This window comes from Hyla sarda, unplaced genomic scaffold (genome assembly GCF_029499605.1).
Source record: "Hyla sarda isolate aHylSar1 unplaced genomic scaffold, aHylSar1.hap1 scaffold_1928, whole genome shotgun sequence".
NCBI lineage: Eukaryota > Metazoa > Chordata > Amphibia > Anura > Hylidae > Hyla > Hyla sarda.
Genome location: NW_026608583.1, coordinates 21,064 through 33,508, shown reverse-complemented (window position 1 = coordinate 33,508; position 12,445 = coordinate 21,064). Strand labels below are relative to the sequence as shown.

The 12,445-nt window shown below is 42.0% G+C and overlaps 3 non-coding genes across 3 annotated transcripts; all 3 read right to left on the bottom strand.

Moving 5' to 3' along the window:
* Nucleotides 1–1,349: 1,349 nt before the first annotated feature.
* On the bottom strand, nucleotides 1,350–1,540 carry LOC130316248 (U2 spliceosomal RNA). Its single transcript, XR_008863600.1, has one exon. It is a non-coding gene; the product is annotated as a U2 spliceosomal RNA (small nuclear RNA).
* Nucleotides 1,541–3,634: 2,094 nt separating this feature from the next.
* On the bottom strand, nucleotides 3,635–3,825 carry LOC130316247 (U2 spliceosomal RNA). Its single transcript, XR_008863599.1, has one exon. It is a non-coding gene; the product is annotated as a U2 spliceosomal RNA (small nuclear RNA).
* A 2,080-nt stretch (nucleotides 3,826–5,905) lies between these two features.
* On the bottom strand, nucleotides 5,906–6,094 carry LOC130316265 (U2 spliceosomal RNA). Its single transcript, XR_008863615.1, has one exon. It is a non-coding gene; the product is annotated as a U2 spliceosomal RNA (small nuclear RNA).
* Between the last annotated feature and the right edge of the window lie 6,351 nt (nucleotides 6,095–12,445).

The window sequence follows — 12,445 nt, the reverse complement described above, 5'->3', positions numbered from 1 at the left end:
GTTGTTTACACCTAGTGATGTCAGTGGTATTGAGTGACATCACAGCACAGTGCTAAGGCTCCTGGGCCTGGACACAGCAGCGGCTGCAATATCTCAACGGAGAATACGTTTATATATATGTGTGTGTGTGCGCGTATATATATATATATATATATATATATATATATATATATATATATATATTCTCCGCCGAAATCACTTTTAAACCCATTTCCACCTTTTTTTCCCTTCTCTTCCTCTTACTTTTTTTTCACGTTTTTTTACGTTTTTCTCCTTTTCGCCTCTTTTCTGGGCGTATTATTCTTCTTTTTCTTCTTTTTTTTCGTCTAATGCATACCCCATCAGTGCAGCAATGCTTATTCAATACCGCCAGCAGATGGAGACACTGGGGGATAATTTTCTAAGGATTTATACTGATTTTTCCTGTCTGAATTTGTCGCACAGAAAGTTGCAGGCCAAATATGTGTGACATTTCTGCGACTTTAGCTTCTAGAGCATTTTTACAACATTATACATAGGTGCTGAATACATAAAAAGCGACTGTTCAGCGACAGACAAGTCGCATCGGCTGAAAGTAGGCCAGAATGTCAGTCCATGTTGGAGCAGGTTTAGATACAGTCTAAAGTATAGATCTCAAAGTCTGTGCACAGAATTTAGCAAGGGCCTCGCACCTTCTGATGCATCAGGTAGGTGCACAATAGCATAGCCTAACCCTCTGTACTTTGGTCTATATTGATGCGGGACATAGACAGCCAGCTGATGACCAATCCATTAGTGCAATGGATGGCTGGAAGCATTTGTCTTTGCCTTTGCAATACCACAGAAGCAATGCATGGTCAATGTACAGCAATGACACACCTGTGTGAACAGCCAGGAGACCCCCCCCCCCCCCCCCATGTTATGTTACATAGTTACATAGTTAGTACGGTCGAAAAAAGACATATGTCCATCAAGTTCAACCAGGGAATTAAGGGGTAGGGGTGTGGCGCGATATTGGGGAAGGGATGAGATTTTATATTTCTTCATAAGCATTAATCTTATTTTGTCAATTAGGAACATTCAGCACCCACCCGCTATCAAGGCAGCTGCCTATCATGTCATGCCCTACCTGCACAGGTGTGCTGGCTACTCAAATGATCCAATTAAGGAGGCCATTTAGTCAGCAGCAGCAGAAGTCCTGTGCCTGGACGCTCCAACAGCGGCCAGACACAAGCAGAAGCAGCAGAAGCAGCAGCACCACCTTTTGTTTTTTGGCTGCAGCAGCAGCAAGGCCCACAGGGCTGGCTAGCTGGCTAGCCAGCAAGCAGGTAGCAATGAAAGTAGGAATCTTTCTTTTTAACCCTGTAAGGGGGTGGTGCACTGTACCCGAAGATACTGCCATATCGGGTCAATGCATAGGGCGACGGAAGCAAGCTTCGAAATCGGCCCCCGTTCTCAAAAATCCATTTAATATATGGTCCCCAGATAGGGGACGTATCAGATATTAAACTGATAAGAACAGATACTACACTTGATCTTAGCCAAAAGGCCGAGAAGCGATAACCGTGAAAGGGGCGGGCCCAACAAGGTCCCCTTCATGGGCACTATCACTGCTTGCTGTCAGGGAGGCTGCCAGACAATTTTCCATGCACACTCTGGGCTGGGGGGCAGTCAACCACCAGTACACACAGCAGAACCTAAACCCATACCATTATTGCTAAGCAGCAAGACAGGGGCCCATTGCACTCCCACGGGGCCTTTTTAAATGCAATCCATAACCCGGATTTGCCAGGAACCCTTCTTACTCCTCCTACTTGCATGTGACACTGGGCTTAGGATCTGCATAGGAAACACACACACAAGCACACACCTACCTTTGTTGCCTGCAGATGCCTCCTTGGCTGTCCCCAAACGGTATCAAACCAACACCCACGGGAAGCTGTAAGCATAGAGGACATGCCTGCACCCCATTGGACTTACCTGTGTGGGTTAAATCCGGGTTATTTGACAACCTATGGCGGTGATGGTTCTGCTCAGGCAGAGCAGTGCTGATGCTCCTCATAAAGCTGTCGCTGCTGTGAAGGTTCTAGGTGACATCACAAATCCCTATGGTTACATACACAACAAAGCTGGGTTGTTGTTGTTTACACTCTGCAAGGCCTGTGGAAGTGAGTGACATCATAGCACTGTAGTTCTGAGGGTTCTAGATGGATGCAACAATCTCCTGTTGCTTCTATGAAGGCCATAATAGACGACATCACCAAACAGCTCCATAGTCACATACACAGCAAAGGAGAGATGTTGTTTACACCTAGTGATGTCAGTGGTATTGAGTGACATCACAGCACAGTGCTAAGGCTCCTGGGCCTGGACACAGCAGCGGCTGCAATATCATCTCAACGGAGAATACGTTTATATATATGTGTGTGTGTGCGCGTATATATATATATATATATATATATATATATATATATATATATATATATTTCTCCGCCGAAATCACTTTTAAACCCATTTCCACCTTTTTTTCCCTTCTCTTCCTCTTACTTTTTTTTCAAGTTTTTTTACGTTTTTCTCCTTTTCGCCTCTTTTCTGGGCGTATTATTCTTCTTTTTCTTCTTTTTTTTCGTCTAATGCATACCCCATCAGTGCAGCAATGCTTATTCAATACCGCCAGCAGATGGAGACACTGGGGGATAATTTTCTAAGGATTTATACTGATTTTTCCTGTCTGAATTTGTCGCACAGAAAGTTGCAGGCCAAATATGTGTGACATTTCTGCGACTTTAGCTTCTAGAGCATTTTTACAACATTATACATAGGTGCTGAATACATAAAAAGCGACTGTTCAGCGACAGACAAGTCGCATCGGCTGAAAGTAGGCCAGAATGTCAGTCCATGTTGGAGCAGGTTTAGATACAGTCTAAAGTATAGATCTCAAAGTCTGTGCACAGAATTTAGCAAGGGCCTCGCACCTTCTGATGCATCAGGTAGGTGCACAATAGCATAGCCTAACCCTCTGTACTTTGGTCTATATTGATGCGGGACATAGACAGCCAGCTGATGACCAATCCATTAGTGCAATGGATGGCTGGAAGCATTTGTCTTTGCCTTTGCAATACCACAGAAGCAATGCATGGTCAATGTACAGCAATGACACACCTGTGTGAACAGCCAGGAGACCCCCCCCCCCCCCCCCCCATGTTATGTTACATAGTTACATAGTTAGTACGGTCGAAAAAAGACATATGTCCATCAAGTTCAACCAGGGAATTAAGGGGTAGGGGTGTGGCGCGATATTGGGGAAGGGATGAGATTTTATATTTCTTCATAAGCATTAATCTTATTTTGTCAATTAGGAACATTCAGCACCCACCCGCTATCAAGGCAGCTGCCTATCATGTCATGCCCTACCTGCACAGGTGTGCTGGCTACTCAAATGATCCAATTAAGGAGGCCATTTAGTCAGCAGCAGCAGAAGTCCTGTGCCTGGACGCTCCAACAGCGGCCAGACACAAGCAGAAGCAGCAGAAGCAGCAGCACCACCTTTTGTTTTTTGGCTGCAGCAGCAGCAAGGCCCACAGGGCTGGCTAGCTGGCTAGCCAGCAAGCAGGTAGCAATGAAAGTAGGAATCTTTCTTTTTAACCCTGTAAGGGGGTGGTGCACTGTACCCGAAGATACTGCCATATCGGGTCAATGCATAGGGCGACGGAAGCAAGCTTCGAAATCGGCCCCCGTTCTCAAAAATCCATTTAATATATGGTCCCCAGATAGGGGACGTATCAGATATTAAACTGATAAGAACAGATACTACACTTGATCTTAGCCAAAAGGCCGAGAAGCGATAACCGTGAAAGGGGCGGGCCCAACAAGGTCCCCTTCATGGGCACTATCACTGCTTGCTGTCAGGGAGGCTGCCAGACAATTTTCCATGCACACTCTGGGCTGGGGGGCAGTCAACCACCAGTACACACAGCAGAACCTAAACCCATACCATTATTGCTAAGCAGCAAGACAGGGGCCCATTGCACTCCCACGGGGCCTTTTTAAATGCAATCCATAACCCGGATTTGCCAGGAACCCTTCTTACTCCTCCTACTTGCATGTGACACTGGGCTTAGGATCTGCATAGGAAACACACACACAAGCACACACCTACCTTTGTTGCCTGCAGATGCCTCCTTGGCTGTCCCCAAACGGTATCAAACCAACACCCACGGGAAGCTGTAAGCATAGAGGACATGCCTGCACCCCATTGGACTTACCTGTGTGGGTTAAATCCGGGTTATTTGACAACCTATGGCGGTGATGGTTCTGCTCAGGCAGAGCAGTGCTGATGCTCCTCATAAAGCTGTCGCTGCTGTGAAGGTTCTAGGTGACATCACAAATCCCTATGGTTACATACACAACAAAGCTGGGTTGTTGTTGTTTACACTCTGCAAGGCCTGTGGAAGTGAGTGACATCATAGCACTGTAGTTCTGAGGGTTCTAGATGGATGCAACAATCTCCTGTTGCTTCTATGAAGGCCATAATAGACGACATCACCAAACAGCTCCATAGTCACATACACAGCAAAGGAGAGATGTTGTTTACACCTAGTGATGTCAGTGGTATTGAGTGACATCACAGCACAGTGCTAAGGCTCCTGGGCCTGGACACAGCAGCGGCTGCAATATCTCAACGGAGAATACGTTTATATATATGTGTGTGTGTGCGCGTATATATATATATATATATATATATATATATATATATATATTTCTCCGCCGAAATCACTTTTAAACCCATTTCCACCTTTTTTTCCCTTCTCTTCCTCTTACTTTTTTTTCACGTTTTTTTACGTTTTTCTCCTTTTCGCCTCTTTTCTGGGCGTATTATTCTTCTTTTTCTTCTTTTTTTTCGTCTAATGCATACCCCATCAGTGCAGCAATGCTTATTCAATACCGCCAGCAGATGGAGACACTGGGGGATAATTTTCTAAGGATTTATACTGATTTTTCCTGTCTGAATTTGTCGCACAGAAAGTTGCAGGCCAAATATGTGTGACATTTCTGCGACTTTAGCTTCTAGAGCATTTTTACAACATTATACATAGGTGCTGAATACATAAAAAGCGACTGTTCAGCGACAGACAAGTCGCATCGGCTGAAAGTAGGCCAGAATGTCAGTCCATGTTGGAGCAGGTTTAGATACAGTCTAAAGTATAGATCTCAAAGTCTGTGCACAGAATTTAGCAAGGGCCTCGCACCTTCTGATGCATCAGGTAGGTGCACAATAGCATAGCCTAACCCTCTGTACTTTGGTCTATATTGATGCGGGACATAGACAGCCAGCTGATGACCAATCCATTAGTGCAATGGATGGCTGGAAGCATTTGTCTTTGCCTTTGCAATACCACAGAAGCAATGCATGGTCAATGTACAGCAATGACACACCTGTGTGAACAGCCAGGAGACCCCCCCCCCCCCCCCATGTTATGTTACATAGTTACATAGTTAGTACGGTCGAAAAAAGACATATGTCCATCAAGTTCAACCAGGGAATTAAGGGGTAGGGGTGTGGCGCGATATTGGGGAAGGGATGAGATTTTATATTTCTTCATAAGCATTAATCTTATTTTGTCAATTAGGAACATTCAGCACCCACCCGCTATCAAGGCAGCTGCCTATCATGTCATGCCCTACCTGCACAGGTGTGCTGGCTACTCAAATGATCCAATTAAGGAGGCCATTTAGTCAGCAGCAGCAGAAGTCCTGTGCCTGGACGCTCCAACAGCGGCCAGACACAAGCAGAAGCAGCAGAAGCAGCAGCACCACCTTTTGTTTTTTGGCTGCAGCAGCAGCAAGGCCCACAGGGCTGGCTAGCTGGCTAGCCAGCAAGCAGGTAGCAATGAAAGTAGGAATCTTTCTTTTTAACCCTGTAAGGGGGTGGTGCACTGTACCCGAAGATACTGCCATATCGGGTCAATGCATAGGGCGACGGAAGCAAGCTTCGAAATCGGCCCCCGTTCTCAAAAATCCATTTAATATATGGTCCCCAGATAGGGGACGTATCAGATATTAAACTGATAAGAACAGATTTTTTTTTTTTTTACATTTTTATTGAAAAAACTCAAAAACTTAAATACATCACAAGAAAATGTTTACAATACTTCAAATACTGTTTTCCATAAATGTAAATTCCACATAGCTAATGCTTTTTTCTGCCCATATCTCTTTTTATCAATTAAATAGTACAAGTAAACTTCACTGTATATCATCTTCAAACATTCTTTTTCACAAATAAAATCTCTTTTGAAGACAAGGATATTACGAACTTTCCATAATACATTTTTTGTACAGTTGATAAAAATCCACAAAATTCTTTCTTTTTCTTTCGTAACTCCATCACTTTTGCCATATAAAACAACTTCATGATTTAAAACTTTTAGACCTGTTAGGAATTTCAATAAAGAACCAATTAGTCTAAAAACCTTTTGTGCAAAATAACAATTCCAGAAAAGGTGCAAAACAGTTTCATCTATATTGCAATTTTCCCGGGGACAGACACATACAGCATTTAGACCTCTTCTATATTGGAAAAATCTTACCGGAAGACACTCATGGATAATCATCCATGCTAAATCCTTGTGCTCATTAAAAAGATATGGCTCGTTTACCTTTTTCCATATTTGTACACACCTATTATAAGAAAAATTAGAGACCATACATATTTCTTCTTGCAAATTTAACTGTACTTCTATCTTGCGAGCATCCCTCAAGGTTAACAAGTCAAAGTCTTTAAGGTTATACATACGTATAATTTTTTCTAAGATGGCATAATGTTTAGGCGGAGTTAAAAGTACAGGAGAAGATAATGATAAAAACACCCATTTTCTTCTTCTAAAAATATGTCCCGCAGAGTACTTTAAAAAACAGGACCATACACTTTTCATAAAAAGTCCCCTAAAACACCAACTAAAAAACCTTAAGTATAAAAATTTTCTAATACAGGGAACCTGTTTTCCTCCATTTTTTTGTGACTTATACATAATATCTCTTTTTAATTTTTCTGCTTTAGAACTCCATAGAAACTCAAAGAGAATCCTCTGAAGTTGCCTAGACATAAGTTCATTAGGAGGATAAATCATATTTAAATAGAGCATAATGGGTATTAGCATAGCCTTAATCACCAAAATTTTACCTTCTAAAGATAATTTCCTAAGGGACCAAAAGTCTACCTTCTTCTTTACCTTTTCTTTTACCATTAGCCAACTTTCCTCACCATTGTTATTTTTATCAAAGATGACTCCAAGGATTTTTATTTTTTCTGACTGTAATTTTAGGTTTGGTATTTGCACGTTTTCCCATTTACCTATATAAAAACAGTCACATTTAGATAAATTAAGTTTAAAAGCAGAAGCTTTACAAAAGAAATCAGTAACATCAACAACTCTTTGTAAAGAGAAGGAACTTTCACAAAAAACATTAATATCATCCATATAGCCACACACTTTAAGGGTGGCACTATTACCTCCAGGAACTGGCACTCCTTTTATTATTTTATCATTCCTTATTACGTTTAACAGAGGTTCTATTGCACATATAAACAGTATAGGAGACAGAGGGCAGCCTTGCTTTACCCCTGATGATAAATTAATAAAATCTGTAAGGAAACCATTTATTAAAATCCTGCTAAAAGAACCTTTATATAAGAGAGCAATTTGCTTAATAAATATGTTAGGAAAACCCATGCGTTGTAAAACCATCCATAAAAAACAATGTGATACTCTATCGAACGCTTTATGAAAATCTAGAGATAGAATGGCTAGATTTTGATTCCGCTCTTGCTGATACCATATGACGTCCCTAATAGCATTTAAAGGTTCAGCTACACTCCTTCCTGGGACACCACATACCTGATCCACATGGATGACCTTGTGCAAAAATGGCTTCATTCTGTTAACAAAAATTTTTGACATAATCTTATAATCAACATTAAGAAGCGTAATTGGTCTCCAATTTTCTAAGCTGTTCCTATCCCCCTTTTTGGGGATCAGAGACACTATACCACTCCTCCAAGATAAAGGTAGAACATCAGAATTAAAAGCCTCCTTAAAAATATTAAGCAAATCATCTTTAAAAATTTCCCAAAAGGTTTTATAAAACTCTACAGGAAGTCCATCAGAACCTGGTGTTTTACCTGTGGATAAACTTTTAGCAGCAATTTCTAATTCTTGGCATCTTACTTCTGTGCAAAGTGCATCTTGGTCCTCCTTACTTAAACCACAATCTAAAGTGCTTAGGAGAAAATTAGCAGCAAATATATCAATGGGTTTCTCATTAAACAGATCTTGATAAAAGGATTTAGCTTTGGATAACATTCCTACATTAGTAGTTTCATCCTCAATGTTAATCATTAACTTTTTTGTTTCCATTACCTTTTTAAAAAAGAATCTTGTACACTTTTCATCCTTCTCTTTACATTCAACTTTGGAGTTAAAAATTATTTCTTTCCCTTTGTTAGTTATAGCCTTCTGAATATCACTTTTAACACTTAAAATCAGATCGTCTACATATACACCCAGCTCTTTGAGTTGATAATAGGTTTGTAGTTTTGTGTTAAGATCTCTATACCATTTCAATTTCTCTTTTGTTTTTTTAACACCCATCTTAATAAAATACTCTTTAAATTTTACCTTGCAGAATTCCCACCATGCTAAAAGAGTATTACAATTAGTCCTTGAGTTCTGCAATTTTTTAAAAAGATAGATAAAATTACATTTAATTTCTTCATCTTCAAGCAAAGAGACATTCAGACGCCAGACTCCTTTGGCTCTGCAAACCCCATCAAACTTACATGTAGCAGATAAAATCTTATGATCTGAAAAAAAGGTAGAAGTCAATTGCATATTCCCATAAAATGCAAATCCAGAAGCAAAAATATAATCAATCCTTGACATATAAAGGCTATTCCCCCAGGTATACCCAGGGTCATTAGGGAAAGAGGTTCTCCACAAATCTTTTAAATTAAAATCAACTATAAAATCCTTTAGTTGTTTTTCAGTCTTATCTTTCCTTTGTTCAGATCCTCCAGCCCGCTCCTCTCCTGCCATTATACAATTAAAATCACCAGCGATGATAAGCGGGGATGAACCCGGTAAATAAAACTGAATTTTCTCTAATAAATCAGATCTTTCATCCTTATCTGGAGAGGCATATACATTTAAAAGTCTCATATTCATGTCATTATAAATAATATGAACGAGCAGGGCTCTACCGGGTACAATGTCTGTGAAGGAGGTAACTTTATACTCACTGCTCTTGAACAGTATGCCAACACCAGTCACTTTCCTCTCATTATCCCCTGACCACACAGACGGGCCAAGAGTCCATTCAGATCTCAAAGATGAATAATTGATATCATAATCAATGGCACATTCCTGTAAAAATAAAATGTCTGTAGGCAAAGAAGACAAGAAAGAAAATAAAGCAGCCCTCCTCTCTGGGCTCTTCAAACTCCTCACATTGAAGGAGGAGATATTAACACTTGGTAGCTCCTGGGTCATTCATTATCCTCAGACAAAGAACCCCAATCTGTAGGTGGTGACACAAATTCCTCAATATTAACAGGGTCGGATGCTGTTGTAACCTTTTGGCAGACAATCTCCACGTTCCCCTCGTCCGCACTAACTCGACCACTCCTTTTGATGTTAAGGCCCTTTTCCTCTTTCCGGTCTCTGCTTTTCCTCTTTCGCCGTTCTTCTACATCCATCTCCTCTGTATCCCTTCTGGGCGGTCCAGGACCCTCAACTTCCATGAGAGGAGAACCCCTCACTTCTGTCTCAGGTCCCACGACCTTCCCCGGGGACACAATGCTTTTGGAGACATGAGCCACAGCAGGTATCACAGGAATTCCGGTAGCAGAAGACTCAGGCATCACTTTCAGGGTGTGGGTCTTAGGCACAGGCACAGCATCCATGGAGCTCTTCCTCATCGAGGGACCAGCCGACGTAGCCACAATATTGGCCCAGGAGCGTTGAGGACAATCCTTAAAAGCGTGTCCTTTCTGCTTACACACATTACACAGAATCTCATTTTGACAGTCCAAAGTGGTGTGGCCTTTTTGGCCACATCTTTTGCAAATAACCACTTCCTCTTTGCAAGATTCTTGTGTATGACCATATTCATGGCATTTCCTGCAATAATACGGCATCCCAGGGTAGAATAAATAGCCACGTTTACGCCCAATTAAAAAATTTGCAGGTGGGCGACACAGACCTCCAATTCCTCTCACATCTTCTCTGAACTTAACAGCAAACTTATGCTTTCCAGTCCAAAAGTCCATTGCATTCATTATTTTATGAGAGTATTTGACTTCCGCACAATATTGGTTTAAAAATAAGACAATGTCTCTTATATCCACGTATGGATCGTGCATAGTAACCACCAGTGGAACATCGCCATTAGAATATAGAGCAATGAAAACAAGTCCTTTCATATCCTCCTCATTGGCAAGCTCCCGAACTTTCTCAAACATATGGTCACATGCAGATGCGGAAGTCAAGGTAAGAATGAAAAGTCCTTTACCTGGGTCTTTTAGGCAAAACACATCTTCTCTCTGAATGTGCAATAAATCCAGCATAATTCTCTTGACAAAAAATTCCAAAGTCATCTTCTCCTTTTTCTCCTCATCCACTTCAATACGGAAGGTGTTCTTAATCCGAGTTTCAGTATGCGCAGCAAACCTAAGGGTCGCCATGGGGGATCGCCTTCCCGTTCTTTGTAAGTCCTCCTCCTATAGCAGCATGAGGCTTAAGACGGCTAAAAAACCGCCGATGCCTCAAGGCCGAAGGTTCGACGAACTCAGAGCCCCTTGACAAGATACAAGATCTTAGCCAAAAGGCCGAGAAGCGATAACCGTGAAAGGGGCGGGCCCAACAAGGTCCCCTTCATGGGCACTATCACTGCTTGCTGTCAGGGAGGCTGCCAGACAATTTTCCATGCACACTCTGGGCTGGGGGGCAGTCAACCACCAGTACACACAGCAGAACCTAAACCCATACCATTATTGCTAAGCAGCAAGACAGGGGCCCATTGCACTCCCACGGGGCCTTTTTAAATGCAATCCATAACCCGGATTTGCCAGGAACCCTTCTTACTCCTCCTACTTGCATGTGACACTGGGCTTAGGATCTGCATAGGAAACACACACACAAGCACACACCTACCTTTGTTGCCTGCAGATGCCTCCTTGGCTGTCCCCAAACGGTATCAAACCAACACCCACGGGAAGCTGTAAGCATAGAGGACATGCCTGCACCCCATTGGACTTACCTGTGTGGGTTAAATCCGGGTTATTTGACAACCTATGGCGGTGATGGTTCTGCTCAGGCAGAGCAGTGCTGATGCTCCTCATAAAGCTGTCGCTGCTGTGAAGGTTCTAGGTGACATCACAAATCCCTATGGTTACATACACAACAAAGCTGGGTTGTTGTTGTTTACACTCTGCAAGGCCTGTGGAAGTGAGTGACATCATAGCACTGTAGTTCTGAGGGTTCTAGATGGATGCAACAATCTCCTGTTGCTTCTATGAAGGCCGTAATAGACGACATCACCAAACAGCTCCATAGTCACATACACAGCAAAGGAGAGATGTTGTTTACACCTAGTGATGTCAGTGGTATTGAGTGACATCACAGCACAGTGCTAAGGCTCCTGGGCCTGGACACAGCAGCGGCTGCAATATCTCAACGGAGAATACGTTTATATATATGTGTGTGTGTGCGCGTATATATATATATATATATATATATATATATATATATATTTCTCCGCCGAAATCACTTTTAAACCCATTTCCACCTTTTTTTCCCTTCTCTTCCTCTTACTTTTTTTTCACGTTTTTTTACGTTTTTCTCCTTTTCGCCTCTTTTCTGGGCGTATTATTCTTCTTTTTCTTCTTTTTTTTCGTCTAATGCATACCCCATCAGTGCAGCAATGCTTATTCAATACCGCCAGCAGATGGAGACACTGGGGGATAATTTTCTAAGGATTTATACTGATTTTTCCTGTCTGAATTTGTCGCACAGAAAGTTGCAGGCCAAATATGTGTGACATTTCTGCGACTTTAGCTTCTAGAGCATTTTTACAACATTATACATAGGTGCTGAATACATAAAAAGCGACTGTTCAGCGACAGACAAGTCGCATCGGCTGAAAGTAGGCCAGAATGTCAGTCCATGTTGGAGCAGGTTTAGATACAGTCTAAAGTATAGATCTCAAAGTCTGTGCACAGAATTTAGCAAGGGCCTCGCACCTTCTGATGCATCAGGTAGGTGCACAATAGCATAGCCTAACCCTCTGTACTTTGGTCTATATTGATGCGGGACATAGACAGCCAGCTGATGACCAATCCATTAGTGCAATGGATGGCTGGAAGCATTTGTCTTTGCCTTTGCAATACCACAGAAGCAATGCATGGTCA